This window comes from Felis catus, chromosome A1 (genome assembly GCF_018350175.1).
Source record: "Felis catus isolate Fca126 chromosome A1, F.catus_Fca126_mat1.0, whole genome shotgun sequence".
NCBI lineage: Eukaryota > Metazoa > Chordata > Mammalia > Carnivora > Felidae > Felis > Felis catus.
Genome location: NC_058368.1, coordinates 127,160,174 through 127,176,838, shown reverse-complemented (window position 1 = coordinate 127,176,838; position 16,665 = coordinate 127,160,174). Strand labels below are relative to the sequence as shown.

The 16,665-nt window shown below is 37.2% G+C and overlaps 1 protein-coding gene across 12 annotated transcripts in view; it reads left to right on the top strand.

Annotated features, from left to right (window-relative positions):
* PDE4D (phosphodiesterase 4D) overlaps positions 1 to 16,665 on the top strand; it is a 1,455,129-nt gene that overhangs the window by 1,140,545 nt on the left and 297,919 nt on the right. The gene's annotated exons all lie outside the window — the stretch shown is intronic.

Below are 16,665 nucleotides of genomic sequence, written 5' to 3'. Positions count from 1 at the left end.
ATTTCTTTAGGAAGCAAGCATTCTGATTAGATTTAACATGGACATGTAAGATGGTTTATATCATTGCTTTTCTCTAGTGGGCTTGTTTAAGATATGACTCCATGAAAGCATTTGCATGGAATTCTGCCATATTTGCCTGATCCTGGGGCTCTAAATCAACAATACTGATGTAACAGTTGGTGAACTTAGATGAGAAATAGCCCAAGACTTTCCTTTCCAGTAGGTACAGCCTCACGGAAAATCACCTTTGAATCCAGCAGATGGAATGATGCCACTGGGTGTAGCCAATGGGAAAATCCTAAAGAAAGTCCCTGACTAGTCTGTCTTCTTCTCTTTCTCACACTCTTGAACTTGGTAAAGCGTTCAAAACGGCCTTTCTTTAGAGGAGGACACAGTCAACGATTCACCTATCGACAGATAGCTGCTTGTGGACAGTGTGGCTGGCCACACAGTACAGGGGAAGCAAGATGAGTTGCCAAGCAGATGAGTTGCCCCTTTGGATCCTTCCAAGCTGCATGCTCAGATGAAAAGATCAGGTGTAGGAGATGCCAGAAAGTGTCTGTCAAAGAGCCCACCTTTTTTACTCAAGCACAAGTACTCAGGTGACTCAGTTCCTCAAAGAGCTATGTGAGGGTGAAAGTAAATTCATTGTAGACCTTTAATAGCCCTGAAGTTCTAATGAGGTCATAGATGTGAAAATGATATTTGAAATCACAATGCAAGTACAACATACTTTCAGTCATCATTTCAGTACCTGAGGAAAAGGTAAAAATAGAGCCACAGATTTTACCAACGTCCTGCATGAGATAATTTTGTTTGATAATCTACTGCAGGCACCCAGAAAGTGTAGCTCACCTAGGCTGTTGATTTGTGAATTAAGTATGGCAGCTGCTTTCCTTTGTGCTACAGCATGTCCTTGTGATCCTTCCACCATGTGATGTGCATGTGGGAAATCTATACTGTTTTTCAAACAATGTGAGACAAATGCTAGCTAGGTTCGCCTAGGGTATAAAGTATCATAGAATGAACTCCCAGATAGCAGCTACACTTGTATCATACCTGCTCTATGCCGACACCATTCTAATGTTCTATATATATTAAGTACTTAATTCTTAGCAATAAACATAGGCGGTATGTGCTGTTATTACCCCCATCTTACAGATGTGAAAACTAGGTAGAGAAGATGAAGTGATATGTTCCAAACTAGAGAGGTCTTCTAAAAAATAGAGAGATGAAGTGGTATGTTCCAAATCACACAGCTAGTAAAGAGCAGAGTCAGATATCAGATATTTCTGGTCTGCCTCCAGAGTCTATACAATGAACTGCTGCACCATATGCTTTTAAATACTGGTTTTATGAATATTTTGCTATTTCTGATATGGGATGTAATGTTTTTTGTTATTTATATTTCTTCTTTGTCTTCTCCTTTGGATCTAGGACCACATGTAATATTACCAGATTTTAGTCTCATAAGAGACTTCTCTATGATTATGCATAAAATTGTTTGTGGAACATTTATGCAACATTAAATGTTTCTCCTTATGAATTATCTCATTTGATCCCCTCATTAGTCTTTAGAATACATAGGGCTTTATCTTCATTTTGGAAATGACAAAACATCAAAAAGATTAAACAATGTGTTCAGTTTCACATTACAAGTTTGTAGCAGTTCTAAGACCAGAAATCAGATTTCCTCGCTCTCAGTCTCCAGTACTTTTTACAGAATATAATACTGTTCCCTTATTTTTTTTGTCTTAAAGTTTGAAAAAAAATGAGAAGAATCCCACTAACACTGGAGAAGAATTTTTTCAGAAACATTTAGAATAATTTTAGAAGTTCTCACTAAAGTAGAGGGTTTTAGAATAATTTGTAAGTTCTCACTAAAGTCGAAACTGAGGGGCAGCTGGGTGGCTCAGTCAGTTAAGCATCTAACTTCAGCTCAGGTCATGATCTCGCAGTTGGTAAGTTCCAGCCCCATGTCAGGCTCTGAGCTGACAGCTCAGCGTCTGGAGCCTGCTTCAGATTCTGTGTCACCCATTCTCTCTGCCACTTCCCCACTTGTGCTACCACCCTCTCTCTCTCCTTCTCTCTCTGTCTCTCCCTCTCTCTGAAAAGTGAATAAACATTTTTTTTAATAAAGTAGAAGGTGAAAATGCATTATATTAACAGTGGACTAGGTCTCGTGAGTGCATATAGCTAGGTTCCAGTTTATTAATTTTTACTCTCTCATTTCTTGGCTGGCTAATGTGAACACCTTGACAGGACAATCTTGAGTGCTCTCTTGCTATATGCTACTGCTTTTTCAAGGTAGCTCATTTGCACTTGTTTATCATTCTCTTCCTTCACTTGGTCCCAGAAGCTGAGTTGCTAATTATTGACCCAGGCAAGCCTCAAAGAGGACAAAGGCAGATAAAATTGGAGTGTTCTTTATGTAGAATCAAAATGCATTTTGCATTTTTCATAAGGAGCAAGGCATTTTTAGCCACTCAGTTATATGAGCACTTGAGTTTCTGCTAAGAATCACAACTCATTTTTTCAAAAAAATTTTTGATATTTCATTTACAGCCAGTTTCCTGGAGTGTCATTGTGTGTGTGTGTGTGTGTGTGTGTGTGTGTGTGTGTGTGTGAATTTTTTCTTTCTGTATTAACCTGTAAGACAGAGCATAATAATAATGTATTTGTTCCATAAATATTTCTCAAAGAGTTACCAAGAGTAAATAGTGCTAAATACAGTGAAAGTTGTTTAGACGTAAAATTGCCTCATCACAGGACCTAACCCATGGTAGATGCTCCAGAAATATTTATTAAACTAATGAGCTATCACATAAACTGTATCCCCCTGCATTGGTATCTATTCAGGGAATTATGAATTCATTAAGCATATGAAAATCAGGAAGGAATTTAGGAATCGTCTCATATAGCCCTTTTTATTTTAAGAGATGAATAGTGTATTATTCATATTATACTAAATAGTATACTATTTAGGAGTATACTCTTTTCATCATAATGTGTTTGACAGATTATACCTGTGTCAGTATCTATAGTCCAGAGCATGATGTGAGAAGAGCTAATGAAAGGCCTAGAACAATATTACCCGCTGAAAATATAGTGTATATCACAATTTAAAAATTTTAGTAGCCACTTTTAAAGGGTTCAAAAAAGTAAAATTAATTTTAAAATGTATATTATTTAACTCAATATATCCAGCATAGAATCTCAAGATGTAATCGATATAAAATTATTAATGAGTTGTCTTAAATTTTTTGTACTAAGTTCTCATAATCCAGACTATATACTGTACTTTTGAAACATCTCAATTTGTACTAGCCATACTTCAAGTACGTAATAGGTACATGTGGCTTGGGGTATATTACCCTGTTAGATAATATCTCTAGTATCACAGGGTAAGATTACTATGCTTTTTTAAAGCTACAGTATTTTTATTGCTTATTTTTAAAGCTTGATTTTAATGTAAAAGCACAAAAATAAAATTTAACCTGACTTAACAAGATATTTAAAAAATTAGAATAGACCTGTAAGCTTTAGAGAAATTGAATCAGTAGCTACCATTTTAACCACTCCCCTCCAAATTAGTAAATAAATAAATCACCAAAGTATTGGCTCAGATGGTTCTACCTACAACTTCTACCAAACTTTTAAGGAAGAGACAACTTCATCATTTGTAAATTGTCTCAATTGTCTCATTGTAAATTTGTAAATTGTTATTTACAAGTAACTGTCCTCATGTATATAATTAGTTTCCTTTCCAGCACTAGTAGAAGCTTAAATTTTTAAAAATGTTATCAGAGAATAATCTTAGTTATCCATACTGTCTATTATTACTTTTCACTTCCTTCTGAAAATGGCCAATTGGTTTTATTATTTTATCATACCATTTAATAGATGGTTGCATGGGCCAACCACTTAATATTAAATGAAAAAAAAAAGAAAGAAAGAAAGTAAGAAGAAGTTACCTGTCAGAGGAATCCAAGCTTGTCAATTATTTTTAGAGATCTATAGACAAAAAATAAAGGTTTTCTCTTTCTTACTATTCTTCAAATTCCTGTTTCTAATAAGAAATTCTGCAGAAGCAAAGAGACTACTGCATTATTTGATGTTCAGTCCACAAAAGGTTAATGTAATCGTGGGCTTGGATCTTACCTTGACCTTTTCTTCGATCTTTGTTCAAAGTGTAGGTGAATATGTTGGTGAGATTTTCTTCTTTTAACTTTTTCAGCTTTTGAAGTAAAACTAGGGCTGGTGTAAGAAAGAAAGGGGCAGAACAGAAAAGCCAGATGACATTTCTCAAGTCTTATGAAATTGCTACAATATGATCGCTGTGATCATTTCATACTCAGCTTTTCAAAGGGATATCGCAGTTTCATTTTATTTTTTGGCCCAAGGGATAAATCAGTAGACTTCTACAGCCTTCTCCTCAAAAGCTAACTCTGAATCTCTGTATGCTACCACATCAATAAGGTCTTCCTTTTTAGTTACCAGGCTATGCAGGTTTCTAAGATGTTTTCTTTAAATTCTTAGTTCTTTTACAGCTCCTATGTACAAGCGTGAATTGCTATTAATATCAATGCAGTGAGGCAATAGGCAAGTGTGTTAGTTACATTTTTTTTAGCTGTAGCAGAAAACTATAACTCAACTGGATTAAAGCATAATCAACCCTAAAGTGGAAAGCTCATGTCACTATAAGCAATTCAGTGACATTATCAAAGGCCTGAGTCCTGTCTGTCTTTAGTTTTTGCCATTCTCAAGTACTTTTTTTCTTTTTTGTTTTGTTTTGTTTTGTTTTTGTTTTTGTTTTTGACATGTTTACCTGTGATCTCAAGGTGTCTGTCACAGTTGTAGCTATCAAATTCAGATAAATATGAGTGGTGGGGGGAAAAAAGAAGAAGAAGAAGGATCTTCTTTTACTACTTCTTTTAAGATGGAAAAACATCTTTCCCAAACAGAATTCCTGTGTCTGTCTTCTCTTCAATGCCTCATTGTTCAGAATTGCATCACATGCTAATGTCCTTACCAATTACTACCACAAAAATGGTACCTACATGAATATTTGGGACAGTTGAGCTCCCCTCATGGAAGCAAGAGCTGAGGCTCACCTCCCCGTAAGTACATGCAACGGTGTGTGGATATTTGCATTGTATTAAGGGTCTAGTTGGAAGGAGAAATGGCTCTTGATTAGGCCCCCTATAGAGTTAGCCACAAGGTAATCAGAAATTTTGGTATAGAATAATAAGTGTTACAGCGAAGCATCTAAGTCCTGGAGGCTATAGAAACACACCAGAAGGGCACCTAGCAAGGGTTACCAGAGAGTCAGAGTGGTCTTCTAAAGAAAGTTGCCTGACCTGAGATATAAAGAACATGAAAAGATAACAAGGGAAGGGTGATGGAGAAAAAAGAGGCTTTCAGATAGACAGAATATGTGCAAATGACTGGGGATAGGAGAGAACATAGTGGGTTTGGGGAGATGCAGAAAATTCAGTTTGCCTAAGATACAGAGCACAAAGGGGGTGTGTCAATCAGAAGTAAAACTGGAGAAACATACTGAGATAGTTAAAGGTCTAAAAGTCATATAGAAATTTATGCTTCATTTTGCTGCATTGTAGAGCCAACGAAAGATTTTAGGTAGCAAATGACATAATTAGATGTGCACTTAAAAAAAATCTCTTGGGACACCTGGGTGGCTCTCTTAGTTAAGCCTCATCGGGCTCCTCTCTAACAGTATGGAGCCTGCTTGGGATTCTTGATCTCTCCTCCTCTGTCTGTCCCTCCCCTGCTCATGTGCGCTTGCTCTCTCTCTCTCTCTCTCTCTCTCTCTCTCTCAAAATAAATAAAAATTAAAAAAAATCCTTGGCTGCTGTGGGAAATTGATTTGTATTTGATAAGAGTGGAGGTAGGAACAGGTGGGATCCCAGGGGGGAAATGGTGATGGGGTGACAGAGAGGTAGATAGATTTAATTGACATTTAGGAGTTTTGACTAAGCAGGACTTAGTTAATAGGAGGTGAGAGAAGTGGAGATTCATAATTACTCAGATTTTTGGCTTGGACAACTCAGAGGATAGAGACAACATTTATTTAGGATTTAGAAAGGAGAACCCAATTTGGAGGGAAGTGGACTGATTTAAAGTGTACTTAATTAGTTTGAGAGGACTATTCTGTCTGAAATTCAAGAGAGTTATTCCTGTTCTTAGAGTACTTTCACATGCTAAGTGATATATTCACCAATAAGTAACATAGACCATACTAGAGGTACTATAATTTGTTTCAGAAGGTGCTAAGTAAACAAGCAACGGATACAGTTTAGAGAACAAAATGCTGCTTCCTCAGAGATAAAAGAATGGGAGAATCTGAAACTGGACAAAGGGGAATTGTAGAGGGACAGGAACACTGCACTCTCTATGAGGTTTGGCATTGCTCTCCGTTGCCAGGGCAAGTATACAATAAAATATAATTTGTGAACTAGCTGCATTGGTCAGAACCCTGGGATCCTAAGAGAAAAAAATTATACATGTTCCCTACAATGATCTTTATTGCAAGGTGTGTTAGTTAGCTGTAGATACAGTAATGCTACATAACAGCCAACCATAAAATATCAGTAGCGTAGAACAATAAGCATTTGTTTCTTGCTTGTGTGTCTGCTAATGGGCTGGGGTGCCTTTGCTTCAGGCACAGGTTGTGTTCATGTTTGTTCCTCGTGTTTCCCCTTCTTCTTGAATCAGTGGTTTCCCAGGACCTGCTCTTGTCCTGGCAGAGTTGAAAACTCACAGGATAGCAAGTAGAAACACTTTATAACTTGTAAGGCCTCAGTTTGAAATAGGCAATATTATTCATGCCCACATGCTGTTGGTCAAAACTCATAATATGGCCAAGCTTGATATCATTCAGGGAGTTGGTGGGGGAGGGAGAGGACAGGGAAGGGAGTGAATATTTGCTGAATAATAATCTAATCTTTGACACGAGGCTAGATAGAACTTGGAGATGTCATGGGATTTGAGCCATCCACCACATAGTTCCTGGAACATCAGGGTTCTCAACTGGGGAGTAGCCACTCAGCTTCTTAGACATAATCAGAAGAGCAACCAAATTTGACCATTTCATGGTCATGATTAGTTTCCTTTAGTTTCATGCAACACTATCAGTTTATTCCTCTAGGACTGGTTAGAGGTTGATATTACCTCCCTCATCAACACTACATGTGAGTGATAAGAACTAAAACAATAAAAAATGATTTCATTATTTCCTTAACATGTAGCTTTTGGACTTCTTCCAAAAATCTAGCACATTTTTAAAAGCCAAGGTAAGCCCTTTTGGTGGTTATTATACCAATAATGTATCTTAATTATCTCTGGAAAAGTATGTGGCCCATGGAATTGACATAATGTTCCCATCGTGTTGCAGCTAAGTTGCATACCTTAGACCTGAAGATATCCTTAAAATATGCTATCTCTATAGCTCTCCTTAACTGGTGCATAAAGCAAGAAATTTTAGCTATTTTGAGTTTCTGAGTTGAATATATATGACTACAATTGCATTAATTGATACATAAATTCTCAAGCCCAAATAGTCTTGTGGTGCTTGAGTATAACTGCGTGTGTGTCTTATTTTTAGAAGATCATCTTTTAATATGGATACTAATGACATAGTTATAAATTATTCCAGAAGAGCTCCCTTTTTGTTTCCATCTACTTCCCAGTTCCACTCAGCAGTTTTCTCAGTTTGTTCTGTGGATTCTGTGCTGCTAGCAATGACCAGTGTGACTGAATATGGTTAAAAAAAAGAGGTTTTTTTCCCAGATATAATTGTGTCCAAGGTTCCTTTTCATACCACCAAGACAATAATATGTGACTGCATCTCTTCTCTCCATCCCATAGACATTTCAGAGCAAAGCTCTGGCTTCTCTTTTATGATTATTTTCCATTACAGACTCTCCTTGATGTTGGAGGACTTCAAGGGAGAGGAAAGAACAGGGAAACCATGAAGACAAGAGGGAGAGTGAAAGGCCATATTTAAGATATATATTCATGTTTAATCTTTTACATATTAAGTCCTCCTGAGACTCCTAAATATTAGTTGTTAGCAGGGATTGTGCATGAAAAATCAGATTCTAACTCTGAGCATAAATATCTCGTCCAGGCAGGCAGTACATGTGAGCATTCATCACTGTACCTGTCATAGGAGGAGGTCTTAGTCAAGGCCACTTTCCAAGAGTGCTCTCCCAGGGATTGAGAGAGAAGACATAGTCTAGGTAATCGCAGATGTGCTTTGAGAACCCGTGAGGGTGCCATATTGGAGGAATGATTGTAGAAGAGAAATCAGAAGGGATATGAAAGGACAACAGATATAGTAAAGTGAGCCTGTGAAGATACAGATTGAATCAGATCAAGTTTAACATGAACATTGTGAGAATTGGTGTCCTGTCCCTGGGTTAAGTACTCCCCTGCTGGGCTGGGTCCTTAGAGCAACAACTTGAAAAATCGAATAACTTTTTTTTTTAAGAATATATATATATTTTTAATATTTTTATTTATTTTTGAGACAGAGAGAGACAGAGCATGAGCAGGAGAGGGGCAGAGAGAGGGGGACACAGACTCCGAAGCAGGCTCCAGGCTCTGAGCTGTCAGCACAGAGCCCGATGTAGGGCTCGAACCCACAGACTACAAGATCATGACCTGAGCTGAAGTCGGACGCTTAACAGACTGAGCCACCCAGGCGCCCCGAGAAATCGAATAACTTTAACTTATTCTTTTTACTACAAATAAATCTGTCAGTTGAAAAAATAGTAGACCACTTAATTGGTTTGTCCTAGTGAAAAATTAACAAATTCAACAAATGATTGCTGCTCAGTTGGTGAGTGAGTGAATAAACAAGAAAGGAAGCAAGAAAAGGAGGGAAGAAGGAAAGAAATGAAGGAGAGAAAGCAAAGGGAGGGAAATCAGGAAGGAAAATATGGGTTCTAATTTTACTGTTTTGGAAAGCCATTGTCTTTCATTCATAACTTACACCCTCTTAAATCTTGTACCATTTTTTTTCAATCTTCACAAATTAGATTTATCACATCTCACTGTGCTGTGTTCATTAAATGGTTTTTGGATTTTAAATAGATGATTAACAGTGTTAGCAGCTCAAATGTTATTTACAGGTTACTGAAGACCAAATTGGGTAACAAATTACATCAAATAAATGTAATTACAAGTAAATGCTTTTAAGTTAAAATTCAATAAGTTGTTATGATTCAAAATATTTCCCCCTAACTTTCCCCTTTTTTAAAGGCTTCTCATAAATAATACCTTATACTTAGAGAGTGTCTGTAAAGTCTGGAAACAGATAGTTTTATGTTTTAATAGAGAAAAGATATCTTTTTTGATATTATGTATAGTCACCTATGTTTCCAAAGACTAAGTGTCAAAAACTGTTCTAAGTGCTTTACATGTGTTAATTCATTTAGGCTGCTTGGCTAGTATTTCTCTAGCCTTTTCAACACTTCATTCCTAACAAGTGAGTTTTCCTAGCACACACATCCACACATGCGTGCATGAGCACGCAAGCACGTGCGCGCGCGCGCGCACACACACACACACACACACACACACACACACACACACACTTTTGCAGTTGGAATTCTGGCTATTGTGGAATTCTAAAACAGGAGAGCACTAGACTGACCACAGAGATTCAGAAAGATGTGTCTGGGGATGTGATCAGGACTATCTTGGCATTAATGGGCGGAGGCCAGGTGGCTCCTCACCGACCCTTGACAGTAGTTTTGCTTCGTTGCTTTTTAAGTGATGTGTAGCATTTTATTTTACTCTTTGATGTTTCTCTTGATACCTACATAATTGGCTCAAGGTTTAAAAGGTATCCTCACATCTGCATTTGGAAAAATACATTTCTAAGAGTTATGATAGGGAAATTGTAAAGTCATTGAAAACTTTGTAGTTTGTAGAAAGAATTTCAAAACTGAGTACTTTTTGCTTTTCTAGCAGAATTTTAACTGTGCCCGTATAAGTATTGCAAGTGTGTCAAATATATAGTCAGTAAATCTAGGAGACAAAAATCTAACAGATACTGTAAGTATAGGTCACCTCAAAAATATTAGTAACATCTTTTTATACAGACTTGGTTGATGTTTTACCTGCACAAAAGAAAACACACAATATCCTGGCTAAAGCTGATACAGGACCAGCCTAAAGCTAGCCATAGCTGTGTGATTTCCATGATTTCTCCGCATCAGTGGAAAATTACTCTCAGCTGAGCTGGAGTCTGCAGACTGTGAGCAAATGTCTGTTTCCTTTCCACAACTGAGTGTTTGAAACTCTTTTCAATTGGTAAAATTACCATTAAAGGTCAGAGATTAGCTTTTCATGCATGATGGATTCCATTTGCTTTAAAAGTATTATACCAGAAGGGTAGATTTTTTTTCTGAGTTTAGAGCCAAATTAAAATTCAAATATTCACAGTTTGAGCCAACTCCAAACCATTTCGTTTCATTTATTTTCCTTTCGTTTCATTTTTTTTTTAATAGGGAAGAAGGGCTTCTGGAAAAAAATGTATACATATTCTCCCATATTTGAAATTAGCAAATAGTGTAAGGATACTGAACACCAATTCCCTATTTAGTTTAACTTGTCTTTCGTTAGATTCTAAGCACTTAGAAAGCAGGAACTTTGTTTTTGAAATAAATACCCTTCGTAGTTGGTAGCCTGTTCTTTTCCCTGTGTGTTGCCTAGTTAATGACTGCCCCCAAAGAATATAAAGACTGTGTTCTTTCTTCTTTTTAAAATAAAGGAAGAATTTCCCAACTTCATGACTGGTGATAAAAGATCATAAAAATTAATCTACATGTATATTGAGCTAGAATAGTACACCATCTGCAGCCATCTTGTGCAGAAAGAAACTAGGCTTACATAGTTTATTTCTGTTGTTAATTACACACACACACACACACACACACACACACACACACACACATACACATCCAGAAATTGTGGAATAAGAAGTAAAAAAAAAATCTTGCCTATTATTCTATCACAAGTACACAATAATTATAGTTGACAGTTTTAAAAAAATATTTCTTTATGTATTTTCTCTTTCCTTGAATTATAATCAGTCTGTAAATGTACTTTTTGTTTCTGCTCTATTGGCTACAAGAGAATATTTCCCCTCTTTTAGAATCTTCTTCTTTTTTTTAATGACTTCTTTGTACATTTGAAGCAGTTTCAGTTTATGTCTACTGCATATATTTTATAAGTTGCTACACCTCAGTGAACAAACAGGTTTTTCAAAAATTGAGGAGAATACAGAAAATTTTGTGATTTTAATTAGTTAATTGCTGCATGTGCAAAAATTCAATCTCATATCCTTCATATCAAGTTATAGGTATTCAATCTCATACCCTCATAAATTCAATCTCATACCCTCATATCAATTTATAGGTATATGTCTCTAGTTATATGATATAAACAAGTTATCCTACTGTACTGTACCTCAATTTTCTCACATGTGAAATGTGGATAATACACAGATTGGGTAATGGCTAAATGCTGTATTTGCTATTGTTAGTATTGTTTTTAGTCTTAATTTCCTCCAATCTGACAGAAAAGACCAATTTGAAACAATGCACCAGATTTGTTAGTAACCCTGTGACATCTATTGAAATGTCTTTAGTATATCACACACCAGAAGAAACCGTGACTTATCCTGAAATGTTTATTATGTGGTTGATTTAGAAATTCATCCCTTTCTCATTTGTCAAAACTGTATTATTCCAGGCGTATTTTACAGAAACCGGAGAACTGTCTTTAAAGGAAGAAGTAAGATCAGTGACATCCAAAATTCTGTATGTTCTTTAATCTTTCTGCCTTCCAAGACACTAAGATCGGGTACCTTAGACACACATGTGCCTTGATTTGAGGAATAACTACTGAATCAATCGTCATAACAGAAGGCCTGGAAATATCAGAAGGTAGAATGCATCATTTATGCCAAGCCAGTCTGCTCTTAGCTCTGAGAACATACAGCTGCATAACCTCAAGGGAACTACATGGAAAAAATGAAAGGAAATGCCTTGGGCTTTAGAGCTTTTCATTTCCTGTGAGCAGCACATCCCCTGCCCTTCTCTCACCCATATCCCTGCATCCTCACATCGTGTCTTCCTGCTAATTCACTGCCTGTGCGTGAGCCGGTCTTAAGTTATTGATAACTATAATAAACAGATTAAGTCAGACTTAAGTTGACTCTGTCACCTGAAGAGTCTGTGGCCCTTTGTTCGACAAACAGTCCTGCCTATAATTTGGGGTTCATGTTATATTGCAGTGATGTAGAGTAGGATGGGCCTAAAATATATCTCATTGATGAAAAGACTGTTGAGGAAGCCTAGTGGTCCTCTGCCTGGGTGCTACTATCTAAGTGTAGCAGTGTGTTAATTGATTTTGATAAAGAATTGAAAAAATCATTAACTGGCCTCCTTCCCACTGACTGAAGAAGGCAGATAACACATGTACACGGGCTCTGTTTGCTTCCTCTAAGGAGTCATATGAATGCAGCTGCTTCTGAAGTGCCACAATGGGGCCTTCTCAAAACCTTCCTTGGCTGGGGGTCTCCCTTCTTACCACTTGCTGCCCACAAAGCCATTGAGAGCTCTCAATGTTTAGACCAGTGCCAGAAACATCTTCTTTGGCTGAGATATGTACTGATCTGCTAGAGGCAGCTGGTATGTGAAGAGGGAATATCCCCAGCTGCTAGATCTCAAATTATCAGCATGGCTTCACAACTGAAGAGATGGTACCTGCCGATCCTGTGGCACTGAGGCCATGACCAGGGTTTCTCGAGTCACTATAGTCTCAGTCCCTAAATAGACTTGGAAATGCTCCAGTGAGACAGCACTTGAACTTGGCATCAGGTTTGGACTTAAGTGTCTCAGGACGTGCTTTCTCATTTCTCTATCACTGCCCATGTATTAAGGTCACAGACATTTTCAGAGAGCCAAGAAAGACAGGTGCCCAGTGGTCATGCTGGCATCTCTTCTCCACAGCCCACTGTGCCAGCTTTCACAGCCCCCATCAATTAAGTTTGGTGAAGAAGGCTTCTCCATCCACAGCTGAAAGTGATACTATCCACATTCTAGAGTTCTTTATGCAAAGCTGTGTCTGTGGATAAGTTAATAGTTGTGAAAATTTAACTGGATATAACCTTTCCTTCTTCCATGTAGATCACATGATTTCCCTACTTCTCTCTCTACCTGAGCATGGTTATATACACAGCAGCAGCAAGATGGAAATTTACTCTGAGCTTCATGATGTTTTCAACCTGCTGAAATACTTATTCCTATTTGCATTCCCTTCTTCCCCATTTCTAACCCAAGATAGACTTCCCTTCACTTGCTCTAGAACACAATCTATTTTTTCCAGCTTTACAGAGGTATAATTCATAGACAAAAATTGTGTGTATTTAAGCTGTGTAATGAATTAGCTTCATATGTATATACATACTAAAATGATTACCACAGTGAAGTTAATGAGCCCATCCATCACCTCACAGTACTCCCCCCTTTTTTTATTTTGATGAGTGTGGTGAGATCACTTAAGATCTACTCTCTCAGCAAATTTCATGTATACAGAACATTTTGAGTGGTAGTCACCGTGCTGTATATTAGATATCCAGAACTCATTCATCCTGTAACTGAAAGTTCATACCCTTTGACCGACATCTCTCCATTTTCCCCATCCCCTAGCCCTTAGTAACTACTGTTCTATTCTCTGCTTCTATGAGTTTTACTTTTTTATATTCCATTCCTTATTCCAAGTAAAAAAGTTTTACTTTTTTATATTCCACATTTACTTTTTTATATTCCATAGTGAGAGTCTACATTATTTCTCTATTTCTGTCTGGCTTATTTCACTTTCCATAATGTCTTCCAGGTTCATCAATATTGTCTCTGGTGTCAGGATTTCTTTCTTTCACATGACTAAATAATATTACATTGTGCTATGTACATTTTCTTTATCCATTCATCTGTTAATGGAAATAGATTATTTCCATTTCTTGGCTATTGTGAGTAATGCTGCGATGGACGTTGGAGTGCAGATATCTCTTCAAGATAGTGATTTCAGGGGCCCCTGGGTGGCTCAGCCAGTTGAATTTCCAACTCTTAATTTTGGGTCACGGGATTGAGCCCAGTGTTCAAAGCTCCATGCTGAGCATGGATCCTGCTTAAGATGTTCTCTCTCTTTCTCTCACTCTCTCCATCTGCCCCTCTTACATGTGCTCTGTCTCTCTCTAAAAATAAAATAAAATTAAATTAAATTAAATTAAAATAAAATAAAATAATAGTGATTTCATTTCCTTTGGATATATTCCCTGTACTATAGTGGGATTGCTGAATCATATGGTTGTTCTATTTTTTGAGGAACCTCCATACTGTTTTCCACATGGCTGCACCAATTTATATTCCCACCAATAGTGCACAAATGTTCTCTTTTCTCCACACCCTTGTCAACACTTATCTCTTGGCTTTTTGATAAAAGCCATTCTTAACAGGTGTGAGGTGATAGCTCATTGTGGTTTTGATTTGCATTTCCCTGCAAAGGGAAGGGTGTTGAACACCCTTTCATGTACCTGTTGGCCATTTGTATGTTCTTCTTTGCAAAAATGTCCATTCAGATTCTTTGCCTCATTTTTAACCAGATTATTTAGGCTGTCTTCTATTGAATTGTGTGAGTTCCTTGTATATTTTGGATATTCACCCATTTCAGATACGTGGTTTGCAAATGTTTTCTCCCATGCTGTAGGTTGTCTTTTCATTTTGTTGGTAGTTTCTTTTGCTGTGCAGAGGCTTTTTAGTTTAATGTAGTCCTTCTTGTATCTCTTGCTTTTGTTGCCTATGCTTTGAGTGCCACAAAATCACTGCCAGGACCAATTTCAGGCAGCTCTTACCCTATTGTCAACTATTTAAGCTATCTGTATAACGTAAAAAAAAAAACAAAAAAACAAAAAAAAAAACATTCCGTATTCAAAGATGGAGCTCAGGTAGTATTTTTTAAAGGACTAAATTAAAACTATATTGTAAACATGAAAGAAAATCATTTTCAGTATTTCATGAACCTTAGGGTTATACTGATTCCAAATCCAAATACAGATCCCTGATAATGCCTTTGTGATTGCAAAGCCCCATAGCTCTGAAGCTACAAGCTTTTACAATGTGGGGGGTTGAGCCATTATCTCTATTTACCTTTTGATCAAATATTTAAGCTATTCTGAAAAGTTTGGAAACTTCTTACCCTTATTTGTCCTCTCATTTCTTATTTCTCTCTCTCTTTACATTCAAACCACCTCAAATCTCCTTTGTATTTCTATTCAGCAAAATGGAGACCCATATCACACCAAAGTGTCTATATGCTCCCCTCCCCACACCTTAACCTTTCAGAGTGAGGTGTTTCTTTCCTAAATATTTAGGGAGAAAAAGAGTCAAAAAGGCCCTGGACATCTGAAGAAAATCTGTCTTTTTCCTCTCCCCAAGTTAAAATACTTGCTAGGACATTCAAGAGCCATTCTGATATATCTGGCTTTTAAATCGTGTTCACTAATGACCAGCCTATATAAATCTATGGTAACTCCAGTTTTGGTGTTTTTTTTTTTTTAATTTTGTAAATTTAAAACAGTCAGATCTTATTAGAAAAAGGACATGTTTTTAGGCAATAACACTGAATTTAAGATCTGTTGTTGATTGATTGACAGTATCTTTAGTGTGTTCATTTTATTAAGAAATGTATGTCAAGCAAGTATCCATGGGTATAGAGATGTGTGTGTCTGTGTGTACGTGCATGTTTCCATTTGTGGGTATTAGTTTCACACTTTCAGAAAATATACTGGTTTCAGAATAACACTGATTTAAGCCCAGGCACATAAATTAACATTTCCATTTCTGCTAGAAATAACACATTCACGTGCCAATATATGATCTATCCACATGACCCCCTAACACACAAAAATAGTAAAGTATATTTTTGGTTCATGTTGTAAGCATTGTGAAGCTGTAATTTTTTTTTAATTTAACTGTTTCTCATTAACCTTCCCCAGGGTACCCTAGTTCATATGTGTGTGCCAGAGATTGAAAAGACCAAAGGACAAGGAAGAGCAGGGATGTGGAGAAGAAAGAAGGGACTTGAGAAAACTGACATAATAAAACAAAATGGTAGCATTTCAGTGTTTGCCAAGGAACAAACACATACAACAATCTCACTTTACAGTTTCCAAGTCTCAATTCAGACTCTTCTTTCCTGTCACAAAATAGTGGAAGAGGCATGTTCTGGTCTAAGTTACCCCAGAAGTAAACCCCAGACAAGGAGTGCAAGCAGTGTATTTAGAAAGCTCGCGGAAAAGAAGTAAAGGAGTGTGGGGAAGTGAGGCACACAACGGAAGGTCACAAATTCTGCATCATCAGGCCAGTTACTGCAGTTGAAAAGTGAAGCCCAGACCCACTGCTGGCCTCTGCAAGGCAGTGTGTGCAGAACTCCTCAGGGCTATCTCCTCCAACAGGCAAGGTTGCTGGAGGGACTTCTCTGCCAGCTGCCCCATCTATTACCTGTTTTCTGGGGATCATTAACAACCCACTGCTTCTGGTTTATTTATCTATGGGCTAAGCATTAAACTAT